We start from the raw sequence: 18,485 nt of genomic DNA on the forward strand, positions 1-18,485 counted from the left end.
GTCGCAGTGAGCTGAGATTGCACCACTGCACTTTAGCCTGGGCTACAGAGCGAGACTGTCTCAAAAAAAAAAGCATTTTCATAGACTTTTTTTTTTTTTTTTAGACTTTAGGGATAGTTTTAGGAGTCTAAAATTTGAATAGACATTTCTAAAAATGAATATTAGAATCAAATTGAACACTTACAATAGAGCTAGAAAGCTAGAAGCCCCTGAATGATGAAGTGGAATGTCAGTATACCTGCCCACTTTTGATTCTCTATCAAATACACGATATTGGGGGCAAAACAAAGATGGATATGATACACAGATGAAACCTAGGGGAAAGAAACTTTTCTAAAGAAATTATCCAAATGTGTGCTTTTCATTTGACCTGACTTGTACCTCTCAATATCATATATGTAGGGACTTTGGTTAATCATGTTATTTCTATTTGCACAGGGACACACAATCATTAGTAGTTTGTAAATGCTTTTGATGATAACTTCACATGGCTGCATGAGAAAAAAATGTTAACATTCTGTCTTGGACTATGTGAATGCCTCTAATTTGTTACGTGAAAAATTACAAACACCAATATTTGCCTTGTTGATTTATAATCATTAGAAACAGAGATAAATAAATTAATGGAAGATATATTTTTGGTGATTAGAGGAGCAGACATGAAGTAAATCTGGTTCTTGAAATTATGCTCTTTTGCTTGTTAAGTAAAATACTGAATGTCAGTTAGAAGGGTAATATTGACATTTAATATTTTACTTAACAAGCAAAAGCATATGATTTCAAGAACCAGGTTTACTTCACTTCTGCTGGAATGTTCCCAAACATTCCAGACTGTTCTGACATGAGGTCACCATCATGGTTAGTCAGCAGGGTGAGATGCTGGTGTCATGAGGGTAGACTAAGGTTTTATAATTCATTCAGAAAGACATTTGGATGACCAGGCTATACCACACCGGGTCTCTCCTCCCAGGCAAGAAGAATGAAGTTTCTTGTGATTTTCTTATCTATCTGGTGCTCATTCTTGTATTTGTCCACTTAAAAATATTTATTTGCCCTCCCACCATGTGCCAGACCCTATGCTGTATATGCAATAAAATGAGACTAAGACCCCTACCATTAAATAGCTTACAATATTTCAGAGGAGACAGTGATAGAAGCAGTTACAAAACAATAAATCGATTAGGGAATGCAAAGAGAACACAATAAATCAAACAGAGAATGCTATAAGAAGAGGGCACACACTTTACTTTTCTGAAGGTACTAGGGGTGGCTTCTCAGAGGAGCTAAAGTCTGGCATTTGACAGGAAGAGAAGTTGGGCAAAGCCAATCTTGACAGAAGAATGGCATGTTTAAAAGCACTGAGGTATTCAGGATACCAGGTAAAGGTGCACATGGAGGAAGGGTAGGAGATGAGACTGTCCAGATAGACGCCACTTCCCACATGCAAAGTTTTGGAGTTAGAATGTTATATTATAGCTAAAAATGTACATATATTCAAATTGTATTAAAGTTACAATTCAAAGGTGGGTAACACGTGAACAATAATCAGATTTGCAATTTTGAGTGACCAACCAGATAGCATTGTGTTGATTTGGAATGATGTGAGACTGGAAATAAGGAAATCCGTTAGGCAGTGCTTTGGAAGTACAGCTTAACTATTTATGAATTACTCTTCTAAACTCCTCCCTTTTCCTCATATACTCCTGGTAGATACAGGATAGATATAGATTTTAGTAAGAGGGAAAATTGGGGAAAAAAGTATTCGTTGAAACAACTTGTTACTGTGCTGTCTCATGAAAGTCTTATAGGAGGCCAAAGTTTGCTTAACTGTATAAACATGAAGCAGGAAGTCTTTCATAACACATTTTAAACTTGAGTGAAATATATGCAAGTGCATCAATATAATTCAAAGAAGGTTTTAAATGCTGGAGAATAAATTCAAACCACCAGCTAATATTGGAATACAGATATGAATCTCCTGGCTCAAAACCAAAGAGTGCTTAAAGGAGAAGGTGACAATTATATATTGAAGAAGAGAATTGCTTCAATAGGTATTTGATTGTACGGAAAAGGATAAGAAAAGATATTGGAGACATTTGGTAACTGAATCATTTGGATGATCTCAGTGTGTATGGGGAAGTATTTGATTCTGGACTCCAGAGTCACATGGGCAATTTTCATGATATTTGAATGTGTCACCAAAGATGACAGTTTTTTTTAAAATGTATATATAGACAATGTGGAAACACTAAAAGTTTTTAAGGGAAGAATTGACTACTTCAAACTTACAGAGTAGGAAGACAGCTGTGACAGCAATGTGTGGGGAAATTGTATGTAGGAGATACTGGAAGCAAGAGAATGTTAGAATATCGCAATAATCTCAGCAAGAAAAATGAAATGTTGAATATAAATTTTCCTGACATAAGCTGACTGAAATGCCAGCTACTAGATTAATAGAAAGGTTTAGTATGGCAAATATAAGTGTCTCTTTTCAGGTACCCTGTTTCCACCACAGAAAGTAGACATTAAAGCCATGTGTGTATGGGTGCCCTGACAATAATTTGCTCAGAATTTTATTTTCAACCAATCTTCACTGCATCAATTTTTTTTTAAAAAGCTATTATGTCAAATGAATACTTTTCTCAGTGGTCCAGTGAGCTTGGGTTGTAGTTAGCAAAGTCTAAGGTCTAAGCTTCTAGCACCTGACAATACAAAATACTTTTCTTATAAAGAATTTCTGTGATGATTTTTGCTTAAAATTTGTTTGACTTCACTTGTTTTCTCAGCCAGTACTGTGTCATTTTGTAGAAAGGACGTTTAACCTAGTGGCCCACTGAGGGCTTCTGCCATGGACCTGCTGTGAGTACTTTGCTAAAATGGCTGGAGGGCTTAGACCTTGTCTAGGTCTGTTTGTCCATCTTCACAATCAAGGTGTAGGATGAAAACATCACTAAGCCTCATGTCAACCTTACAGTCTTGAAAATCTATGTTTATCCAGTAGAACCAAACAAAAGCAAAACTTAAATTCTGCATTAAGATATACAAGCAATCAAACAACTGGTCTACTCATTTTGACAGTCTTAAAGTATCTGAAAAAAATTTATTAAGTTTGAAAGTTAATAACTATTGGGTTGCCACTTCCTCTGATGTTCTAAAACATTTTGTGTGTGTGTATAAATTTTAGTGTTCTAAATCTTTTGATCTCTCTATTGTATGTTCTCAAGCTTCCCTCCAGTCCTAGAGCAACTTGCTGTGAGTTATGAGCTGGGAGAGGTGATTAGGAGATAATATATAAACAATTAGAAGACAAGATGTCACTGATGTTGCTATTATGAAGAAAACACACACAAGTGTTTTTTTGAGAGGTTAGAAGACCCCTGTCCAGCAGCAAAGCTTTTGTATGTAGGTTGTGTGTGTGAATGTTTGCTACAGTGAGACTCTGCCTCTAGCCTGCTAACTGATTAGGATAGTATCATGGTGGACGATCACTCATGTTTATTTATGACTGAATGATTTTATTGAGGATGGCATAGAAACCCCTTACCGGCGCATGCACTTTCCTACTGCCACGTTGCCACCAAATATGGCTTAAGGGCATTTGAAAAGAAATCCCACATGCAGCCGGGCGTGGTGGCTCACGCCAGTAATCCCAGCACTTTGGGAGGCCGAGGCGGGCGGATCATGAGGTCAAGAGATCGAGACCATCCTGGCTAACACAGTGAAACCTCATCTCTACTAAAAATACAAAAAACTAGCCAGGCGTGGTGGCGGGCACCTGTAGTCTCAGCTACTCAGAGGCTGAGCCAGGAGAATGGCGTGAACTTGGGAGGCAGAGCTTGCAGTGAGTCGAGATCGCGCCACTGCACTCCAGCCTGGACGACAGTGCGAGACTCCGTCTCAAAAAATAAAATAAAATAAAATAAATTAAAAAAATAAATAAAAGAAACCCCACATGCTATATCTGTTTGGATTAACTTCACAAACAAAATACAGGGAATATAAAGAAATATGAATGAAGGAATTATAAACCAGGTATAAAACTAAGAAACTTAATTTTTAACTATGGCTCAGGTTATCTAAATGTGTACATACATATAATATATGTGATTATATATGTAAAATACATACATACATATATATATACACAAAAATACTGAGGATTTGGGGCATCTTAGCCTTTGTGTTACCAATTCTTCTAATGTTCTAAAACGTTTTTATGTGTTATTTCACTTTTATGTATTTAAACACACACATATATATGCACATATATATGCGTATATGTATATATATATATATACGCATATATATGTGCAGAAATGGAGTCCAGTTTCATTCATTCACAATGGCAATAATATGGTCAGGAGGGGACATTTGGTAGATTTATAGGACAAAGGGATATTTATGTTCTGAATTTGTTTTGTTTCCTTTGGTTTACCGTGTTTTCAATTCACGAGTTGCTTGAGCATTGCAGATTGGTAGAATCTGATTTTATTAATAAAGTTCAATCTAATTGCCAGAAATTTAGGTTGTGGTATGTCACTTACTAGGCTTCTTATGTGGAACCAATGCTAAAAAAAAATTACATATACACACTATAGTGCATATTTTAATAGGTCTTCACTGAGACCTACTATGAACCCTAGAGGCCAGCTCAGTCACAATTTTTGAGCTGAAACTCCTTTTAAAGACACTGTACTTGTTTTTACTAAAGGTTAATGATAAAAGATAAGCAATTCTCAAAGGTAAGTAAAAACATTCAAAAATAGGTTATTTCATTTCAAAATACGTCCCTATTGGCTTTTTCTCCTTTTCTATACAAACTTTTTGTGCAGATTTTGTAAAAGTCTTTTTATTCTTCTGAATATCACATTTTTTCTGTCTACATATTGACTAGTAGTGTCTTAGCTTTTTAGAAGTGAAAGAATTTTAAAGAAATGTATAATAAACCTGATCAGTAAAAAAACCTTTTCGCAGATATCTAAAAGCTAATAATTTAATCATGTGATCTTAAGTCACCCCAGTTTCTACATGTATAAACAAATACAGCAATATCTTACAATTATTGTGTTTTAATATTGTGAAAGATTCTCAGTCATACAGCTTAATACTTTAATATCTGATGATGCAAACTTAGCTTGTAAAGGATTTATGCATCTTGCAACAAAGTTCAAATGACTAAATTACTTTGTGTATTTACAAATGACACATGATGGTACATTTACCTCTTTACTGATGATAGTTGATACATTAGTCAGATCTCTAGATTGTGAGAAAATTCTGAGGAAATATTGCCTGGGGTAAATTTTAATTTATGCAGGAAAAAAATAAATGTATGCTATTTTGCATAAAAGTGCAAGTGTGAGTAAATTATGTATGGTGAGTTCTCATTGCTGAAAGCTTCTTGCAAATGAAGGATAGTTTTATTTGTGTCTTACTAATATACCAACGTTTGGTTAGTTACATTTACTCCTGTTTGCTACAGGTAAAATGGATGGAACATCAGACAGCTCATTATAGAGACAAGTAAGCTCCAGTTCCAAAGTTGGTTGACAGAACAAGTCATGGTAAGTATTGTAATTTTAGCACTACTGTACATCTGCAAGCTGTCTGTGGGTAAAATGCTTACTAAGCACTACATTGGGGCTGTCAGAATGCTCATGGGTTGGTAATTAAATAAAGACAGTGCTATGATTTTACGGAGCTAAGCCAATATTTGTGCACTCTAGAAATCTCTTCTAGAAAGCTTTTACTTTGGACTTTAAGTTTTGGAAGAAGTACATTTTATTTTTATTGAGTAAACTTTCATTAAAAGCACACTTTCTAGGGCCTTCACTGAAAACATTCATTTCTGTTTTTCTGTGATAAGTCAATGCCCAATTCACCTAGCAAAGAAGTCAATTGTCAGCAGTGCTGGCCTTTGCAGTGTTAGTTTTCCCTCTCTCAAGTTGTATCGTCAATTACTATTTTTAAAACACTCAACAAAAAGGTTTGAAAGTAAGTAGAAAGATCTAAAATAGAGCTGCTGGAAAGAAATATATTTATTTGCCAGGTGTGGTGGCTCATGTCTGTAATCCCAGCACTTTGGAAGGCTGAGGCAGGAGGATAGCTTTAGCCCAGGAGTTTGAGACCAACCTGGGCAACACAGGGAGACCTCGTTTCTATTAAAAAATAAAAATAAAAAATTATCCAAGTGTGGTGGTGTGAGCCTGTGGTCCCAGCTACTTGGGAGGCTGAAGTGGGAGAACTGCTTGATCCCAAGACGGACTGCAGTGAGCCGCGATTGTGCCACTGCACTCCAGCCTGGAAGACAGAACAAGACCCTGTCTCACACCCCCCCAAAAATGGTATTTATTTAATTCTTACCACTTTTTACTTTCCTTCTGGAATTTAGTGCCCTAGTTTAAATATGAATTGCTTGTATACTTCAGTAGGAAATGAATAATTTTTCCTTTATACTTGTTATAGATGTTCATTTTGATAGGTATAGGGTGTGTCATATAAAAGCATGCTATATAGCAGCACTAGAACCTGCAAACTATGATCCAGAAATCAAAGGCCAAATTCTGCCTGCACTTGTTTTTTAAATGAAGTTTTACTGGAATACAGCTCATTTATTTATAGTTGCTTTCCTGCCGCAATGGCAGAGTTTAATAGTTTGACAGATATTTGCAAAGTCTAAATTTTTTACCATCTGGCCCTTTACAGAAAAAATTTGTTGACCACTGGACTAGTACATGAAAACTTGTAAAGGAATACATATTTTTTATTTGTTTTTGTACTGTTTAATAACAAGAAAGAATACAAAAAGTATCATTTCAAATGAATTTTATTTTCTTTAACAGTGAGGAAAATTTGTGTTATAGCTTTACATTTTTAAAAAACCTTAATAATATCCTGTAGTAGGAGTTTGTGGTTGGATGCAAATCTGTGTACACTCTTAGGTGGATAGTTAGTAGGTTTGTGTATCTTTAAAGGGAAATATTTTCTAACACATGCTGTGAGATTGGCATAAAAAGGAAACAGAGAATAGAGTTCAGGTGAGTCAGTGAAGTGGCTTCTAACCATGCAGCTATTATATGCCTGAAAACTGCATGCATTGAGGTTAGTCTGCAAGCCCTTACCAGCTTGTTATTGGCAAGGTTTCCAAACCTCTAACTGTATTATGGCTGTGGATTCATTATCTATAGCAGACTATTCCCCATGACTATCTCAAAGATAGTTCCTGGGCCAACTTATATTTTTTAATCTGTCACATTTACTTTCCAAAAAAAAAAAAAAAAAAGTAAAAGAAACTTGTTAGGAAATTAAAAGTGTGTATGTGCTGTTATTTTTAAAATTTTTTTGGTGTCATTTAGTTGTGAAGTAGCTGTGTATGCACATTTATGGTTAAAAAAACTAGTAGGACTGTGAGGTAATATACTACTTTCCAAAGTATAGCTTTTCTATAAAACATCTAGCAGAAGGATAATAGGTAATGATGCAATGGTTAACATTACCATTTTCAAAAATTGAAAAGGAATCATCACTTGGAGCCAGTTTGGCATTTTCCTATAAGATCCTATTTAGAGCTCTGCATCTCTGCTATGCAGTTCTGTGAATTTGAATCCAACAGAGAAGATGTAGCTTTCATACAATTTTCTTCAGTTATAAGGACCATAATCGTTCCAATGGGATGCTGTAAGCCTGGGTCACTTAAATCATTTCTGAAGACAGCAGGTGCTCTTCAGGGACCTGCAAGATGAGGAAAGCACCTGTTGTTGATTGTGTCTCAGCATCACCTACATAGACTTAGTGCAGGTCGACGTGTTCAGGAATCAGTTATGGAGAAGGATATAAAAATTTTGCGCTAAGAAAATGAGCTGGAACCTAACAACAAAGAAAAATTTCCTGAAAAGTTAAGCAGTGTAGGTTCACAAAATATTTAGATACTCTCTCGAAGATAGTCCTAAGAATGTAACTGAATGGAACACAAAAATGAAGATATAAGTATTTACGTTGAAATCTACTTCTCTGAAATAATTACTCCCTTTTGAGTTAAACAAAACAAGGGGATTTTCTGATTCAATCCATTATAATGTTAACTTACATCAAATCTTGGCAGGAAGTAATTCATTCTATCCTTCTTATCTGTTGTAAGATGTAAAGCAAGATACGACATTCCCAGTCTTCTGTATTCCAATGATATGTGGAAGAATTGTGAGGATATAGAGCAGAGGTCAAAATTTGTGACATTGGGACAAATATAGCCTTCTAATATTTTATTGACTACAAATGTATTTTCATAAACTGGAAATTTTATTTAAAAATTTAGATTCCAAATTACATTGAAAATCTGAAATATTTTGATATTTGTTTTGTCTTTAAAATATTTTTTAAACATAAAAGTTGTACATGCTGTTGGTAAAAAAAATTCAAATAGTACATAAAACCATAAGGAAATGTTCTTGATCCCAGTTTCATTTTCACGTTTTATTAAGTATTCTTCCATAAATGTAGATGAACATACAGGTGAAATATACAATTGGATCATGATAACCACATTTTTCTATGCATAGATATTTTTCATTCCTTATTTTAACAATTCCCTTCGATTTTATTAACTTACATTACTTGAATTGCTTTATGCTTTCTTTTATTCCATTTTTATTTTCATTGCTTTAGTATTTTGAAATTAAATTATTTGATACAACTTCCTTTTCTCCTCTCCTACTTGATTTTGTATTATACACATTTCAAATCCTGTCCCTATGATCTTGACAGTGTGTTCTTGCAGTGGTAGAGGGCGTTGGGCTTCACAGCACCAAGGGCAGGTTGGGGCTTTCCAGCCACCTCTGTGAATACCATGCTACCTTCTTCTTGGATGATCTGTCATTCCTTTATGTGGCCATACAAAAGTTTTATTCTGGCATTTTTTCTGAAAACTCACAAGTAATAGTCATTTTTGGAGAAATAACGGTCCTTTTCTTGACAAAAGACTAAATATGTTTAGCTAGATTGACATCATTTGAGCCCTTCTGACCACTTAAGGAGTGAAAGTGGAGAGCTAAGTCTAGCTAGAATTCAGGTCTTCTAACCTCAAGTGTGATTTTTTTTTTTTTTAAACTGGTGCATTGAGTTCAAGGGATTTAGAAGCTGATTAAGCGGAAAGATGTGACCATGAGGTGGCAGTAGCACACAACAAGCATTACTTGGGTGGTGCTTTGGTGGTTTTGTAAATGGGAGAGGTCCCTTATTGCAGGACGCTTCCCAAAGGCAATAATTAGGGGGCCACCAAGCTAAAGGAGAGGGATCCAAAAGGAACTCTTGGGAAGAGGAGGTTTGGAGAAGGAGGCGTCAGTCTAGAGGATGTTGCTCAGCAACATGATGGAGAGACTCTGGGTGGGAAAGCTTTTAAGGGCAGCAGAAGCTTGGGGTCTGTTACAGACCCAGGGTTTATCTTATCTATGGTTAGCAGATGTTAGGTGCAGTTTTGTGGGGTTGTGCAAAGCAGGCAGGCTCTAAATGGCCAAAAATCTACTTATTTAGACTACATTTGAAACAAATGGATGTGTAAAAATGTGCATTTGTTGCCAGTGGGCTTTGGAGCTAGTGGTTCCATCCTGCTGTGAAGAAGTAAACACTATAGGAGCAATGTGCACAGACCATCTTATAACAACTAGGCCTCACTAGTTTTGTTTGTGTATGTGTGTTTTGTCATTATAACATACTCCAAGTCTAGAGAAAACATGTACATAAATGCTTGTAGATACATATATGTACAAATATGTGTAGAAAATAGACACATATAATGAATAGCATGTACTTACCATCTAGATTTGTTAGACTTATAATTTTGTTGTAAATGCTCCGAGCTTTTTAAAGGACTACATTACTAGAGTTGAATTCCTCTATACCCCTTCCTAGAACGATTTTCTTCCCCGCCTTCTTCAGAGGCCCTCCCATGTGTGCTTAGATTTGTATCCTAAATATGTATCATTTTAAAAGGATGTATAAAATTGTTTTGGGATGATTTAAAACTTTATATAAATGATATCATACTGTACATAGCCTTCTACACTCTGCTTACAATTTTTTAATTGATTGAAATGTATTCAGTTGATACCTGCAGATCACAGTTATTTACTATTGCTGCTAAATAACATTTTACTGTGTGAATATAAAATGATTTAAACAATTTCATATTAATGGCGATTTAATTTGTTTCCAGCTTTTCATTTTTGCAAATGATGCTGTAGAGAACATTTCTGAACACGTCTTCTTATGCAAATGCTTCTACTTGGCTATTTCACTGAGAGATTCTGGAAGCAAATCAGCAAATAATTCCCAAATAACCTATTGGCACAGCTCTAGAGTTATATTAAAATTAGATATAATTCCTATTCTTGATAAATTTATACTCTTAGTTTATAAGCTTTGTGTATACTTACAAATAAGAATTTTTCTACTATTTGGTAGCGTTTATCTCACCTGTCATTTTACTAAGTTTATGTGTATTTCTAAGACAGATATGTCATTAATGTCATTGCTTGATTATTTTCTCCAATACTTGGTTTTGGTAATCCCCCAAGATGCAAAGCAGATGTGACTATCTGAATTACAGTTTTGTCTTTAGGAGAACATTGTGTTAAAAAGCTTCCCTGAATTCCTAGTGCTGTCACTTTCTCAGTTAATGATTTATTAAATACATCAGAGCAATTAGAAAAATGAGGTTTTAAAAAAATGTTTTCCACTACAGCTCAAGTAATTTAAATCACTCTTCTAAGAGATGTATGTTGGGAGAAGTCATAAGTGGCATGCACATGACATAGTAAGGATAATGATCAGTGTAAGCAGATAGCTTCTAATGGGAAATATATACATAGCTTTGGAATTGCATTCCAAATCACTTGTTTTTCCAGCATTTATTGTATGCAACAAACACATAGAAAGTGGTTAGCTGAAACAGGTAGTTTGGGAATATTTTAACATTTTTATCTAAACAAATGACAGATTTTTTTAAATGAAAAATGCTAAGTATAATAAAAGTGTATATTTATGCTCTCGGCAGCCAAATGTGCTTTTTAATGGAATTTAAATAAATGGAATTTTTATGACAAAAAAAGCAACAGTAAAAGCAGTGATTATGTTTTTCATAGTTCATTTGCCTTCTTTGCCCTGCAGACCTTGTGTGGAGGAAAATGAGATCCCGAGTGAAGTCTACAATGTCATTGACGCTGAAGAAGGACTCAGAGACCCATTGGTGTTTAATGACCCTTACTGGCCTATGCAATGGAAACTGGTATGATCTTCAGAAATAGATGGTTCTTTGGCAATGTTAAGAAATATTATTTTTGTTATGTTCTAATGCAGTAGACAGGCACTTTTATGCACTGCCTGCTTTTATCTATTGGTTTTGCAATGAGAGACTTAGCAAACTTTTGATGAAATATTACTGCCATCTTATTAATAAACACTAATCCTTTTAATTTGATTACATCCTTAGGGTTTGATTTAATCTATAAAAGACACCAGTAAAAACCCCAAGATATTTAAATTTGGTGTGTGTAAACAGACTCATTACATAGAAATGTTGTTGCCATTCAGGCTTGAAGTTTTTGTTCTTGCATAACTTAGAATATATTCTATATTACATCAATACTGAGGGAACTTGTCTTTATGGATTAAGTGGATGTTAGAACATTGCCCAACAGACTTTTTTTCATAATGCTTATTTTGTTGGACTTTTTAGTATCACATTGCCCTCCCATTTATATAAGACTGTAATAATGAAAAGGTTTGAGAAAAGCACCCTTAATTTTGAATGCAAATAAGTTTAAAAAAATGATGTACATACCATGGAAAATTTTAAAAGGAAACATTTAAAATGTGACGATAACTTGGTGATAATATTGGAGAGAAATTACAACCTTATTATGTGCATACTTAGTTCTTCATAGGTCTGCAGATTATATTGTGTTGTAGAGGGTCCAATGTTGCAAAATGAGGAAAAGGTTAGGTGCATTTTACCATTTGAAGGGCCACGATGAGATGAAACATGGCAAGCTGTTGTGCTGGCTCTTTTTATGTTGATCATTGGCAGTTACCAAGCTGACTATCTGACATGAGCTGAAAACCGATGTTGAAAAAAAGTCCAGTTCCATTTTCTGTAGCTTCAACTCATCTTTAAAAAATGAAGTGATTTAGAACACATGTCACACGCTCCTAGGCCAGCCAGCCTCCCTTCCTCTCCTTGTATGTAATATCTTTTTTCCCCTTTCCAGCAAGTACTTTCAAAAGAACTCTGTACATTTTAACATAAAAAATAAATTATATTGAGCCATTTTGGAAAAAAAAATACTTATTCGGCTAAATTTAACATTTCAAACAAATAAAAAATTCAAGCAGAAAATAATTGAGGACTGCTTCAATTTCCTGGAGGTGATATAATCAGTAACAAGTTAGTGAACTAGAGTTAATCAGGATTATGAAAGTCAAAGAGAAAAAGAGTGATATTAAGAAAAAGGACTGACAAAAGGTAACTAGATAAGGAAGAAGGGCATGAAATAAGAAAAAAAAAAACACCTTTCTCTTTTTTCTTTACCTGAAGAAACAGTAAAAATTAAGATGAGTACTCGAAGATTACATATATGACATATTGTAATTTGACACCTCAGAAGGAATACTTTCTTGTGTTGACAGTAAAATATCAAGCCCCTCTATATTGAGGTCAAGAATTTCAGCAGACACAATAGGGAAAGGAAATGGAGGGCAAGTAATACAGGAAAGAAGAGAAGAATTGAGTAGCAAGCAGTCAATAAAGTGACAGGGATTAGAAATGGAGACAAGTCTTAGAGACCATTAAGCAATAGATCCTCTTAAAAGCAGCATAGAAGAGATCATGAAAGGAAAAAGCAGAAAAAAGGAGTTGTATGATGACCTTCTATCATTTTCTAGGGCAGGATTTGATAAACCTTTCCTGTAAGAGTTCAGATAGTATATATTCAGGGTTAGTGGGCCACATAATTGCCTGTGGCATATTCTTTTGTTTCTTTATTTCAGATTTTTTAAAATGTAAAAACCATTTTTTCATTTAGGGCCATGTGAAAACAGGTTGTAGGCTGGATTTTACTCACTGGCCATAGTTTGCCGACACCAGGGAGTGGGAGCTATGGAGAAATGAGGAGTCAGGGAGGAAGCAGCCGTTCAGATGTAGGCCTTCAAGTGCTGTGCTGAGTTATACCCACATTACCTTAGTACAATTCAGAGATGAAAGGTCTGGATTATTCTTATTTCCAGGTAGCACCATTCTTGAGGCATATCTACCATTATGGAAAAGATTCCTTTTAGTACCCAGGCAAGGCATGACACATAATTGCAAAGAATGGGCTGCACTTTACAACTGGATGTTGTATCTAAAACATATTACTAACAACAGACCTAAGCTGTGTTGCAGAATCCATCCTCTCACCAGAATACTAACTTTATTTCAATGAAAGACTAAGTGGTTCAGGGTGTTTTGCTGCCTTAACAGGGAAATTTGAGGCCTTATTCTGATGAGCACCCCTTAAGCAGTCTCCTTCAGTTACTAGTTTCTCTCTCCGCTCTTCACAGCCAACCTTCCTGAAATGGTCTTTCTTGTCTTCATTTTTGTGCTCATCTACTCCTCAGCCAACACTTGTGGCAATCTGGTTTTGTGATGCCTTTCCGCATATCTCTGCCATCCTGTCCACCCCCACACACTCTACTTAATCTCTCAATGCAACAGAGACTTTTCAGTTCTTGTGTTACTTGAATCATCAATTATGAACTTGTAACTATTCAGATAAAACCTTTGATAATTAAAATCAGATTCCTAATATTCATTCATTCATTCATTCATTCATTCATTCATCATATTCCTTTTTTTTTCTATTATTATTATTATTATTATTATACTTTAGGCTCTATGGTACATGTACGCAACGTGCAGGTAAGTTACATATGTATACATGTGCCATGCTGGTGCGCTGCACCCACCAACTCGTCATCTAGCATTAGGTATATCTCCCAATGCTATCCCTCCCCCCTCACCCCACCCCACAACAGTCCCCCAAGTGTGATGTTCCCCTTCCTGTGTCCATGTGTTCTCATTGTTCAATTCCCACCTATGAGTGAGAATATGCGGTGTTTGGTTTTTTGTTTTTGTGATAGTTTACTGACAATGATGATTTCCAATTTCATCCATGTCCCTACAAAGGACGTGAACTCATCATTTTTTATGGCTGCATAGTATTCCATGGTGTATATGTGCCACATTTTCTTAATCCAGTCTATCATTGTTGGACATTTGGGTTGGTTCCAAGTCTTTGCTATTGTGAATAATGCTGCAATAAACATACGTGTGCATGTGTCTTTATACCAGCATGATTTATAGTCCTTTGGGTATATACCCAGTAATGGGATGACTGGGTCAAATGGAATTTCTAGTTCTAGATCCCTGAGAAATCGCCACACTGACTTCCACAATGGTTGAACTAGTTTACAGTCCCACCAACAGTGTAAAAGTGTTCCTATTTCTCCACATCCTCTCCAGCACCTGTTGTTTCCTGACTTTTTAATGATTGCCATTCTAACTGGTGTGAGATGGTATCTCATTGTGGTTTTGATTTGCATTTCTCTAATGGCCAGTGATGGTAAGCATTTTTTCATGTGTTTTTTGGCTGCATAAATGTCTTCTTTTGAGAAGTGTCTGTTCATGTCCTTCGCGCACTTTTTGATGGGGTTGTTTGATTTTTTCTTGTAAATGTGTTTGAGTTCATTGTAGATTCTGGATATTAGCCCTTTGTCAGATGAGTAGGTTGTGAAAATTTTCTCCCATTTTGTAGGTTGCCTGTTCACTCTGATGGTAGTTTCCTTTGCTGTGCAGAAGCTCTTGAGTTTAATTAGATCCCATTTGTCAATTTTGGCTTTTGTTGCCATTGCTTTTGGTGTTTTAGACATGAAGTCCTTGCCCATGCCTATGTCCTGAATGGTAATGCCTAGGTTTTCTTCTAGGGTTTTTATGGTTTTAGGTCTAACGTTTAAGTCTTTAATCCATCTTGAATTGATTTTTGGGTAAGGTGTAAGGAAGGGATCCAGTTTCAGCTTTCTACATATGGCTAGCCAGTTTTCCCAGCACCATTTATTAAATAGGGAATCCTTTCCCCATTTCTTGTTTTTCTCAGGTTTGTCAAAGATCAGATAGTTGTAGATATGTGGCATTATTTCTGATGGCTCTGTTCTGTTCCATTGATCTATATCTCTGTTTTGGTACCAGTACCATGCTGTTTTGGTTACTGTAGCCTTGTAGTATAGTTTGAAGTCAGGTAGTGTGATGCCTCCAGCTTTGTTCTTTTGGCTTAGGATTGACTTGGCGATGCGGGCTCTTTTTTGGTTCCATATGAACTTTAAAGTAGTTTTTTCCAATTCTGTGAAGAAAGTCATTGGTAGCTTGATGGGGATGGCATTGAATCTGTAAATTACCTTGGGAAGGATGGCCATTTTCACGATATTGATTCTTCCTACCCATGAGCATGGAATGTTCTTCCATTTGTTTGTATCCTCTTTTATTTCCTTGAGCAGTGGTTTGTAGTTCTCCTTGAAGAGGTCCTTCACATCCCTTGTAAGTTGGATTCCTAGGTATTTTATTCTCTTTGAAGCAATTGTCAATGGGAGTTCACTCATGATTTGGCTCTCTGTTTGTCTGTTATTGATGTATAAGAATGCTTGTGATTTTTTACATTGATTTTGTATCCTGAGACTTTGCTGAAGTTGCTTATCAGCTTAAGGAGATTTTGGGCTGAGACAATGGGGTTTTCTAGATATACAATCATGTCGTCTGCAAACAGGGACAATTTGACTTCCTCTTTTCCTAATTGAATACCCTTTATTTCCTTCTCTTGCCTAATTGCCCTGGCCAGAACTTCCAACACTATGTTGAATAGAAGTGGTGAGAGAGGGCATCCCTGTCTTGTGCCAGTTTTCAAAGGGAATGCTTCCAGTTTTTGCCCATTCAGTATGATATTGGCTGTGGGTTTGTCATAAATAGCTCTTATTATTTTGAGATACATCCCATCAATACCTAATTTATTAAGAGTTTTTAGCATGAAGCGTTGTTGAATTTTGTCAAAGGCCTTTTCTGCATCTATTGAGATAATCATGTGGTTTTTGTCTTTGGTTCTGTTTATATGCTGGATTACATTTATTGATTTGCGTATATTGAACCAGCCTTGCATCCCAGGGATGAAGCCCACTTGATCATGGTGGATAAGCTTTTTGATGTGCTGCTGGATTCTGTTTGCCAGTATTTTATTGAGGATTTTTGCATCAATGTTCATCAAGGATATTGGTCTAAAATTCTCTTTTTTTGTTGTGTCTCTGCCAGGCTTTGGTATCAGGATGATGCTGGCCTCATAAAATGAGTTAGGGAGGATTCCCTCTTTTTCTATTGATTGGAATAGTTTCAGAAGGAATGGTACCAGCTCCTCCTTATACCTCTGGTAGAATTCGGCTGTGAACCCATCTGGTCCTGGACTTTTTTTGGTTGGTAAGCTATTGATTATTGCCACAATTTCAGCTCCTGTTATTGGTCTATTCAGAGATTCAACTTCTTCCTGGATTAGTCTTGGGAGGGTGTATGTGTTGAGAAATTTATCCATTTCTTCTAGATTTTCTAGTTTATTTGCGTAGAGGTGTTTGTAATATTCTCTGATGGTAGTTTGTATTTCTGTGGGATCGGTGGTGATATCCCCTTTATCATTTTTTATTGCATCTATTTGATTCTTCTCTCTTTTTTTCTTTATTAATCTTGCTAGCGGTCTATCAATTTTGTTGATCCTTTCAAAAAACTAGCTCCTGGATTCATTTATTTTTTGAAGCGTTTTTTGTGTCTCTATTTCCTTCAGTTCTGCTCTGATTTTAGTTATTTCTTGCCTTCTGCTAGCTTTTGAATGTGTTTGCTCTTGCTTTTCTAGTTCTTTTAATTGTGATGTTAGGGTGTCAATTTTGGATCTTTCCTGCTTTCTCTTGTGGGCATTTAGTGCTATAAATTTCCCTCTACACACTGCTTTGAAAGCATCCCAGAGATTCTGGTATGTTGTGTCTTGGTTCTCGTTGGTTTCAAAGAACATCTTTATTTCTGCCTTCATTTCATTATGTACCCAGTAGTCATTCAGGAGCAGGTTGTTCAGTTTCCACGTAGTTGAGTGGTTTTGAGTGAGATTCTTAATCCTGAGTTCTAGTTTGATTGCACTGTGATCTGACAGATAGTTTGTTATAATTTCTGTTCTTTTACATTTATTGAGGAGAGCTTTACTTCCAAGTATATGGTCAATTTTGGAATAGGTGTGGTATGGTGCTGAAAAAAATGTATATTCTGTTGATTTGGGGTGGAGAGTTCTGTAGATGTCTATTAGGTCTGCTTGGTGCAGAGCTGAGTTCAATTCCTGGGTATCCTTGTTGACTTTCTGTCTCGTTGATCTGTCTAATGTTGACAGTGGGGTGTTAAAGTCTCTCATTATTAATGTGTGGGAGTCTAAGTCTCTTTGTAGGTCACTCAGGACTTGCTTTATGAATCTGGGTGCTCCTGTATTGGGTGCACATATATTTAGGATAGTTAGCTCTTCTTGTTGAATTAATCCCTTTACCATTATGTAATGGCCTTCTTTGTCTCTTTTGATCTTTGTTGGTTTAAAGTCTGTTTTATCAGAGACTAGGATTGCAACCCCTGCCTTTTTTTGTTTTCCATTTGCTTGGTAGATCTTCCTCCATCCTTTTATTTTGAGCCTATGTGTGTCTCTGCACGTGAGATGGGTTTCCTGAATACAGCACACTGATGGGTCTTGAGTCCTTATCCAATTTGCCAGTCTGTGTCTTTTAATTGGAGCATTTAGTCCATTTACATTTAACGTTAATATTGTTATGTGTGAATCTGATCCTGTCATTATGATGTTAGCTGGTTATTTTGCTCGTTAGTTGATGCAGTGTCTTCCTAGTCTCGATGGTCTTTACATTTCGGTATGATTTTGCAGTGGCTGGTACCTGTGGTGCCTTTCCATGTTTAGCGCTTCCTTCAGGAGCTCTTTTAGGGCAGGCCTGGTGGTGACAAAATCTCTCAGCATTTGCTTGTCTGTAAAGTATTTTATTTCTCCTTCACTTATGAAGCTTAGTTTGGCAGGATATGAAATTCTGGGTTGAAAATTCTTTTCTTTAAGCATGTTGAATATTGGCCCCCACTCTCTTCTGGCTTGTAGGGTTTCTGCCGAGAGATCCGCTGTTAGTCTGATGGGCTTCCCTTTGATGGTAACCCAACCTTTCTCTCTGGCTGCCCTTAACATTTTTTCCTTCATTTCAACTTTGGTGAATCTGACAATTATGTGTCTTGGAGTTGCTCTTCTCGAGGAGTATCTTTGTGGCGTTCTCTGTATTTCCTGAATCTGAATGTTGGCCTGCCTTGCTAGATTGGGGAAGTTCTCCTGGAAAATATCCTG

At 36.1% G+C, this 18,485-nt stretch overlaps 1 long non-coding RNA gene across 22 annotated transcripts in view; it reads left to right on the forward strand.

The window, feature by feature from the left end:
* Window positions 1-18,485, forward strand: part of LOC129060000 (uncharacterized) — a 1,058,541-nt gene that overhangs the window by 436,011 nt on the left and 604,045 nt on the right. For all 22 annotated transcript variants that reach the window (XR_010140292.1, XR_010140285.1, XR_010140291.1 and 19 more), the window contains 2 exons: window positions 5,483-5,564; window positions 11,161-11,278. This is a non-coding gene — a long non-coding RNA (uncharacterized LOC129060000). The remainder of the gene's footprint in view (window positions 1-5,482; window positions 5,565-11,160; window positions 11,279-18,485) is intronic.

The sequence above is a fragment of the Pongo abelii genome, chromosome 5 (assembly GCF_028885655.2).
Source record: "Pongo abelii isolate AG06213 chromosome 5, NHGRI_mPonAbe1-v2.0_pri, whole genome shotgun sequence".
Classification (NCBI taxonomy): Eukaryota; Metazoa; Chordata; class Mammalia; order Primates; family Hominidae; genus Pongo; species Pongo abelii.